Source organism: Rhodnius prolixus, unplaced genomic scaffold (genome assembly GCF_049639745.1).
Source record: "Rhodnius prolixus isolate KJV_2025 unplaced genomic scaffold, Rpr scaffold_10, whole genome shotgun sequence".
In the NCBI taxonomy this organism is placed as follows: Eukaryota; Metazoa; Arthropoda; class Insecta; order Hemiptera; family Reduviidae; genus Rhodnius; species Rhodnius prolixus.
Window position 1 is genome coordinate 2,452,319 of NW_027411615.1, and position 8,010 is coordinate 2,460,328.

Below are 8,010 nucleotides of genomic sequence, written 5' to 3' on the forward strand. Positions count from 1 at the left end.
TTGACCTTACCAAACCCTTTTAGAGCGATCTTCAGATGCAATAATAATTGACAGAACATTCTATTAATATTAAAAGGCGCTACGACATAAAATATATTTATAACCTCATTACTTATTTAAATTTGTATTTTCTCTTAGCTCTCATTAGAAGGAAGTATTGTAATCTTAAAGATATTCGATGATTTTTTTTTATTTTTCCAAGAAAATATCTCCAGGAGTGTGAAAAAGTACTTTTAAACACTGTGAATTTGAATCAGTACAACTAAAAAACTTTTTTCTTTTTTTTTTGCATTTATTTATGCTACAATCAGCGCGTTAGCGCTATAAGTAACAGTGATAACCGAGTAACACTAAATAACAGAAGTATACGAGTGGAGAAGTTACCCAGTGTAACACTACCAAACATTAGATGGTTAGTCACTCTCTTCACTGGAGAGGAGATCACGAGGCCACTGTCTTTTAAACCGTCTTGTCCGGGTTGTCAGGAAGAGTTCTAGAAGAAAGATTTATATGAGACTGCAGGTTAAAGTGGTGTTTTCTGTATCTTGTTTTAGCAACTTGTGTGATAAAAGGAATGTAAAGGTTAGTGTGTATAGTCCAGGTTGGAGAGACATAAAAAGGAGTATGTAGTTCGAAGTATTTTAGATTGTACAGATTGAATCCTTTGGAGATTGGAGCGTTTGGTTGAACCCTACAGCTCTATTCCATACGCCCAGATGGGTTTCAAAATAGAAGTATAAATTAGTCTTTTGTTGTCCAGAGAGAGTTTTGATCTGTCGTCTAAGAGTCTTTTAAGTAGTCTCTTAAGTAGCGTCTGTTCAGTTCTGTTCTTTTAAGTCTAGTGTGGGGGTTCCAAGAAAGTCTTCGGTCTAAGTAAAGCCCAAGGTAACGGGGCAACGTTTTCTTACTGGTAGAGGTGTTAGGTTATAGAAGACTGGAGGAGGAGTAATAACGACGAAGAGTGAAGGTGATGTTTTGAGACTTGGTTTCTTTAAACTAATAGCCTATCTCTTGAACCACTGTTCTAATGAGGAGAGATGTGAGATTGCAGATTTCTGTGTGCTAGCATAGGATCATGGTTGGTGGACAGTAAGGCGGTGTGGTCTGCGTATGTGAGAAGTGTGGAGTGAGGATCAGTTGGTATGTCTGAAGTGTAAATGGAGTAGAGAATAGGACTCAAAAACGAAAATTTGAAGAAATTTTGATTATTTATAAGTAAGAATGGAGAATGAGTGATATTCTAGTGATAAGCACCTAGACGATGCTGGCTGTATGGCGAAAGCCAATGCCAAAAAAAAAGAAAAAAGAAAGATCAAATTTGGTGTACCACAGATTTGATGTGTTCTTTGATAGCCAACATTCAACAAGATGTTATTCAGACGACAGAAGGAGAAAAAGAAAGCAAAAGAGGATGATGGAGAGAAAGTGAAAGAATGAATTTGTAAGGAGTCCAGGAACCATGCATTTCTGCCCCGGAAGCGATTCTCCCTGTAACGAGCGTACAAGAACAGGAAGTTATAAAATTGAAAGAAAATAAAATTAAAAGTTGCCTCTCGCAGTCTCTAATTTCCGTTAACCAGGAGCTCTGCAAAAGATAATTTTATTGTAATTAATTATTACAACTTTTGGGTTTTTTGAATTGTTATGGTTATTGTTCATCCAGCTTTTCATTATTAGTTTTCAGAATCGAGGGTATTTCAGTTATGCAGGGGATTGGCCCACAGTAACCTAGCCTGATGGGGGGGCTGCCCCCTTAAGGCTCTCAAGCTAGCCTATGAATCTTAGGAGCGGTAGTCCTACTGGCAACATACTACGCTCATCCAGACAAATCTGTGCTTATGCGAACGATGTATGTTTGATCGCGCGAAATAGTGGGATGCTCAAGGAAATGCTGTTGGAGCTTGACACGGAAAGCAAAAGGATGGGCCTGCGAATAAACGAACAAAAAACAAAGTATTTGTGCACTTTAGGTGATAACACCGCTAGTTTCGCGGCACATGGGTACATTTTTGAGCGCGTTAAAAGCTTCACTTACCTAGGGTCTGAAATAAATGAGGAAAATAAAATTTCAATGGAAGTAAGCAAAAGAATCATGACGGCCAACCGCGCATTTTTTTGCCAACCGAAAATTTTTTAAAACGCCCGACTTATCCCGGACTACTAAGGCTAGGATATATAAGACTTTAATAAGGCCGGTGCTAACCTATGGGGCAGAGACGTGGACCCTTACTGCTGCAATGGAAAACAGCCTCAGGATATTTGAACGGAGAATGCTAAGAAGAATATAAGGACCTGTGTTAGACAGTGAGTCAGGCAACTGGAGAATTCGTAAAAATAGTGAGCTGTGTGAGCTATACCAGGATGTCAGTGTCGTTCAATTTATCAAAATCCGACGTATTGAGTGGCTGGGCCATGTGGAGAGGATGCAGGACGATAGAATGCCCAAGCAAATGTTGTACGGGGACGTATATGGCACGAGAAGAAAAGGGCGCCCACGAAGAAGATGGCTTCAAGATGTTGAGGATGACCTAAAAACACTTTCCGTCCGCAGGTGGAAAGAAAAGGCCATGGATAGAGATGTATGGAAAGGCATTATTAAGGAAGCTAAGGCCCACCCTGGGCTGTAGCGCTACATACAAACAAACAAAATTGTTATTGTTGAAAAAAAAAATATATAGTTAGGTTTTTGCTAACTGATGTCTTTAAAAACGTTAATTTAAAATTAAGTTGACTTCGTCAATGGCGTAGTAATTGTAGGTAAGAAATTAAACAGTCGACGTTGTTTTTTTTTGGAAGGAATGGAGGAAAATTCCTCTCCTTTACCGAGGGAGGAGAAATGGGAAGACTCATCACGGACCAGGATTGTTCTCATTAAGTGAACCAGAGTTCCCCCATTTTTTTTTTTTTCCTTTTTCCAGTTACACTGTTACATCCCAGGCATCCCTGTCTGGGAATTGTGGCCTGGAAAAAGGGGAGAGGGTATCTGTGTACAGTACCTACACAAACACACACAAAATACTGAGCAACAGGAGTAGTGTACAAGAAAACCCACTGAGAACAAATATTCCTAATGAGTTATGTCCCATCTGCGGGTTTGTGAATTAATTAAATCTGAAAACTTAGGGATTCTATTTTCTTTAAGATATAATCTTTCTTTTTCATCGCTTTCCATTTTTATTAATAACCGGGAAATATGGTTTAGGCTTTTTCTTTTTTTTTTTTTAATTGAAAAATGAAGATTGATTAGTTAAAGTAATTTTAAATATTACTAGTTAGCTTTAAATATTAAGAACGTAAAACAGAAGGAACTTTCGAGTTACATTTTCAAAACGCTTGAAAATGTATCTAGCAAAATTTTGAAGTTAAATTCGTTTCACTGAAACGTGTCACAAAATAGCTTATTTTACATCGGGGGTCCCCCAACTACATGCGGCCCCCTGAGGCCATGTATCCCCGCCGCACTTCTGGAAGGTGGTCAATGAGAGGAGCACATCCGCATCCTGCGCTCCTAGACTTTTAACTACTTTCGGTGACGCGGGAAGCACACGTCACAGCTCCGGAAGCAGTGAGAAATAACAGAAGTAGGAAGTAAGGCAAAGCACTCATAACTAAACCGGATATTGACCATCATATTAGCCAAAAGGTATGTGCAGAGTGCATAGGGATTAGTTCATCGTTTTTTTTTTTTTTATAGTCCGGCCCCCTACGGTCTGAACTGACCCCCTGTGTAAAAAGTTTAGAGACCCCTGTTTTACATAAAAGGAGGCCAAGTTTTTTTCAGGTTGAATTATTTTCGTTCAGGAAGTAAACGTTTCATTTATCGCTGGTTAAAACTATTTCTTAAATCACGAAATAATTGAGATAACTTGATTTATTTGAGCTGAAATATGGACAATAATTGGCAGCCATTAAAAATTAAGTAATTATTTCATGCTTATGACTTTTTGAGGTTTTTGGACGTCTCCAAATCAGAAGAATGGGAAGCTGGACAGTATGGAGCTAATCTGAAGAAAATATCACGATAAGTCAAGGACAACTGGTCACTACAGATCTCCAAGCGACTCTGCTGGCTATTTATTAATGCGAAGTTTATTTAGACTGCCTGGATAGACATTTTGATGAGTGACTATTGGTACGTATTGTACCTACGTATTAAGATATTCAAAACAAAAGCAAAATTAGACCGCAACCTGCTTGTTCTGGAGAGTTCTCGAGATAGCCTAAAAGGTAACCCAAGTCAATAAAGACGTGGACGCACTATAGGGCTTGTTACGATAGATGGAGCTATTAGGTCCAGAGGTGGGCAAAAAAATGTATTGTTAACGATTGATATAAGTTTCTTTAAGCTCTTTATTCTAAGAACCAGAAGATCAATTCTGACAAGATCACAGGCCTCTAGAAAGGCTACAGAAGACTAATTAAAAATTATACATCGAATGGGCCTGCCTATCAACGGATAACCTGCGTAAAGAAAGCCGATATGAGAATTGAGTACTTCCAGGCCAGAATGAAGATCTGTGAGTTCGACACTTCGAGGAAGAGAATCTCATGTCTTTCCAGACTCTTAAAGACTGAAGAAGTGCTCCATCTAGAGGGGGAGCCACAGTGGCATAGTTGAATTGGCCTACCGAATCTAATCTAATCTATATTTATGTCCAATTTTTTGCACAGAATTATGATTAGAATGCTAACAGCTGTAGCTGAGTTAAGCCCTTTAATATTTAGTCTAGAATTGTCTGAATAATGGATATACTCGTATTCTACATTAAAATTTCATTTTTAAAAGTATATTGTAAGGAAGTTTGTAATTTTTCATTCATATTTTAGAAAAAATATTGAATAATATAAAAGTTGAAAAACTTGTACAACTTGTTCTCGAAAGTTTTAACTTAATAACATTCTTTAAATTCGGAATATTGGCCTATAATAATTCTCCCCACCATTGCAATTTGTAAAAACTGTGCATTACATATAAATCCACTTTTCAATAAATTTCAAGATGTTTTAAAATTAAAACAGCCTAGGAACCATGTTCGTGAAAGCGGACTATCCATTGAATAAAGGGGGATCTGTCCAGAAAAGAGGAATTTTCTTCCAACTCAACATATTACACATATTTTAAAAAAGTAACGCCCATTATTTCAGGCGGGGCTTAACGTCCAATTAGGTGTCGTGAACGGAGGAGTCTAGTAAGCTATATAAAGATTTAGTTCTAGATAAGAATGTAAGTAAGAAAAAATTTATCGATTATAAATATCAAAGTGTAAAACGCGACTTTGCATTTATTGTAAATAAAGATGTAGCAGCAGGTAATATAATCAATATGGTGAAAAAAAGCTCAGAGCTCATCACAGAAGTTTTGATATTTGATGAGTTCGTTGATTGTATAATTTTTCGTATTACTCTCTATTCACAACTGTTGTAGTTTGAGACACCGGAAGGGTGCTATTCAAACAGCCCCTTGTCGTTCCAGTAGCTCTTTCGGTATTATCCAAGGAGCCTATTCGGTGTCATCCCAGTGTCAGCATGATAACGTAAATTTGACATTGTCTGCAAAGGAATTTACTAAACAATATAAATCAGGTGCTCTTTCTGCACATTTAATAGAACTAGATATTTCAGGGAAAAAAGAATATGCTCTTGTTCGTGATATTCAATGGCATGTAGTAAAGGATACTGTGGCGGAGCTGATGATGGTGTGTTATTATTAGATAAATCATTAGTAAGCATTTTTCTTCCTCATTATTAATATTATATTAATAATAATTAAATTATTAGTACTTGTCAATAATTTATGAGTAAGTTAATATTAAGATAATAAAATAAAAAGGAAAGAGAGAGGACTAAGCGAGATTTATATAAGCTGCTTATTCTAAATCAAGCATCAGCACTACATGATGCTGGAGACATCTCAGGAAAAATATACAAAAATTTATGGTTTTCACTACTTGTATTTCTCAATAAAAAAGTCAAAGTAGTGGAGCTAGCATTGTAAATGAACAGAAGTAGAGTCCATAAGTGCTTTTGCGAACTCTCTTCTTTTTTCTTGCAATTCTTCTGGCTTAGGCTTGTACTTTGATAACTCTCAGTCAATTTCATCAAATGATTTATCCTCGTTGAGCATTTCCGTAATCCTATGAGCATTTTCTAAAGCAAACACTCCACAATTACAGCCATCTTTTTGCGTGACGAAAGTGAACTAAGCACAATACATAAAAGCCTTGGCAATCATAAAGACCTATTTGAACTGTTAAATAGTGCTATACTTGATAATAACCTCAGTTCCGTGAAAGAAGGAGGATTTATTCACTCAAAATACAACTCAGAATTATCACTAGCAAACACAAATTACTGTAAATTTCTCATATTAACTATTAAATAAAATCCAAGGCCTAGAGACCAGGAATCGAACCCACTAAACCAACAATACATCTTAGCTTTGCGGGTCTAGTCTATAACCGCCTAACATCCTTCACTATACATTTCTCATATTAACCATTAAATAAAATCCAAAGTCTAGACAAGGAATCGAACCCACTAACCAACAATACATCTTGGCTTTGCGGGTCTAGCCTATAACTGCCTAACATACTTTACTATAAATTTCTCATATTAACCATTAAATAAAATCCAAGGTCTAAACGAGGAATCGAACCCACTAAACCAACAATACATCTTAGCTTTGCGGGTCTAGCCTATAACTGCCTAACATACTTTACTATAAATTTCTCATATTAACTATTAAATAAAATCCAAGGCCTAGACAAGGAATCGAACCTGCTAACCAACAATACAGCTTAGCGTTGCAGGCTTTGCCTAACACTGCTCGGCTACCGTGGCGCCTTGAGATACTCCACAATTAATAAATTAAGAATCAGAAGAATTTTTAAAGTCATTTTGGAGAAATTCTTAAATCAATAAATAATTTCTCTGATTTTATTGTCTCCCTTCAAGGCTAAAATAAAAATTAAAGAAAGTAAAAAAGATTTAAATTAAAAATAAGTTAGAATCTCACTTTCTTATTTCTGCCAACCTTGCAAAGACTTTTTTAAACGAGTTCTTTTCTAGGAGTCAATGAGTGGTTCAATTCAGTAAAATCACAGTGTTCATTTCTATAAAATATTTCTCTGCTATTCTGAGAGTGGGGGAGTTAGCCTTTAATAATCTGTCTCTGAATAAAGTCACGAAGTATAAATAAGTGGAACTTTAACTTAGATTTTTTTTAAGAAAACGAACAGAAAAATCTTTAATGCCAAAAGTTTCAATAGAATGAGGGGGTTTGGTGCTAAAAATAAATCATATTTATGTTAATACTTAAGGGAGGTTTTAAGAACAAGAAGCGTAAGAATAACTTGTATTGAGAAAATAGATTCGGAATACGATAAATATGACCAAGGGTTTGTTTCATTAAAACTTAGGACGAGACAGATACGCAACGAAATGTTGAAGGCCATTATTTACGATTTTGTAAAAACGCTACGAAACTATGTGACTGTGGATCCATAGCTTAAGATGACCGCCCAATTCTTTTTGGTGGGGGAGTTTTAAGGCCTGAACAGAGAGAAATGTTACGTGTTTCCTTTTAATGACGTCATGCGAGTCTTTTTTCGTGCAAGAAGACGCTATACTGGCGGAAGTTCCAAGATGCTAAGTAAAGAACAGTTGCTACTTTCACTTAACAGAAACTATACTGTTAAGTTATCTTGTACAGCTCTTCTAGTGAAAACCAGTTCGAAGTTACGTGACAGGATCCTGTATCTTCAGCAAAGGAAGGATAGGAGATGAAAGGTTGGGTGGGGAAATAAGCTGCGTAAAGGGTGTAGAGTACTAGTTCCCTGCGGGTACTCCAGCCTCTATGGATTGGATAAAAAGAGAGATTAGAACCTGTAAATACAAAGTCAGGCAGGAAAAGCAAGGATAACGTAAAATGAGCATTAGGAAGGATGCTTTTTTGAGCATGTATAAGAGTCCTGATGCACTAGAATAAAGAAAAATGATTCTCTGTAAGCC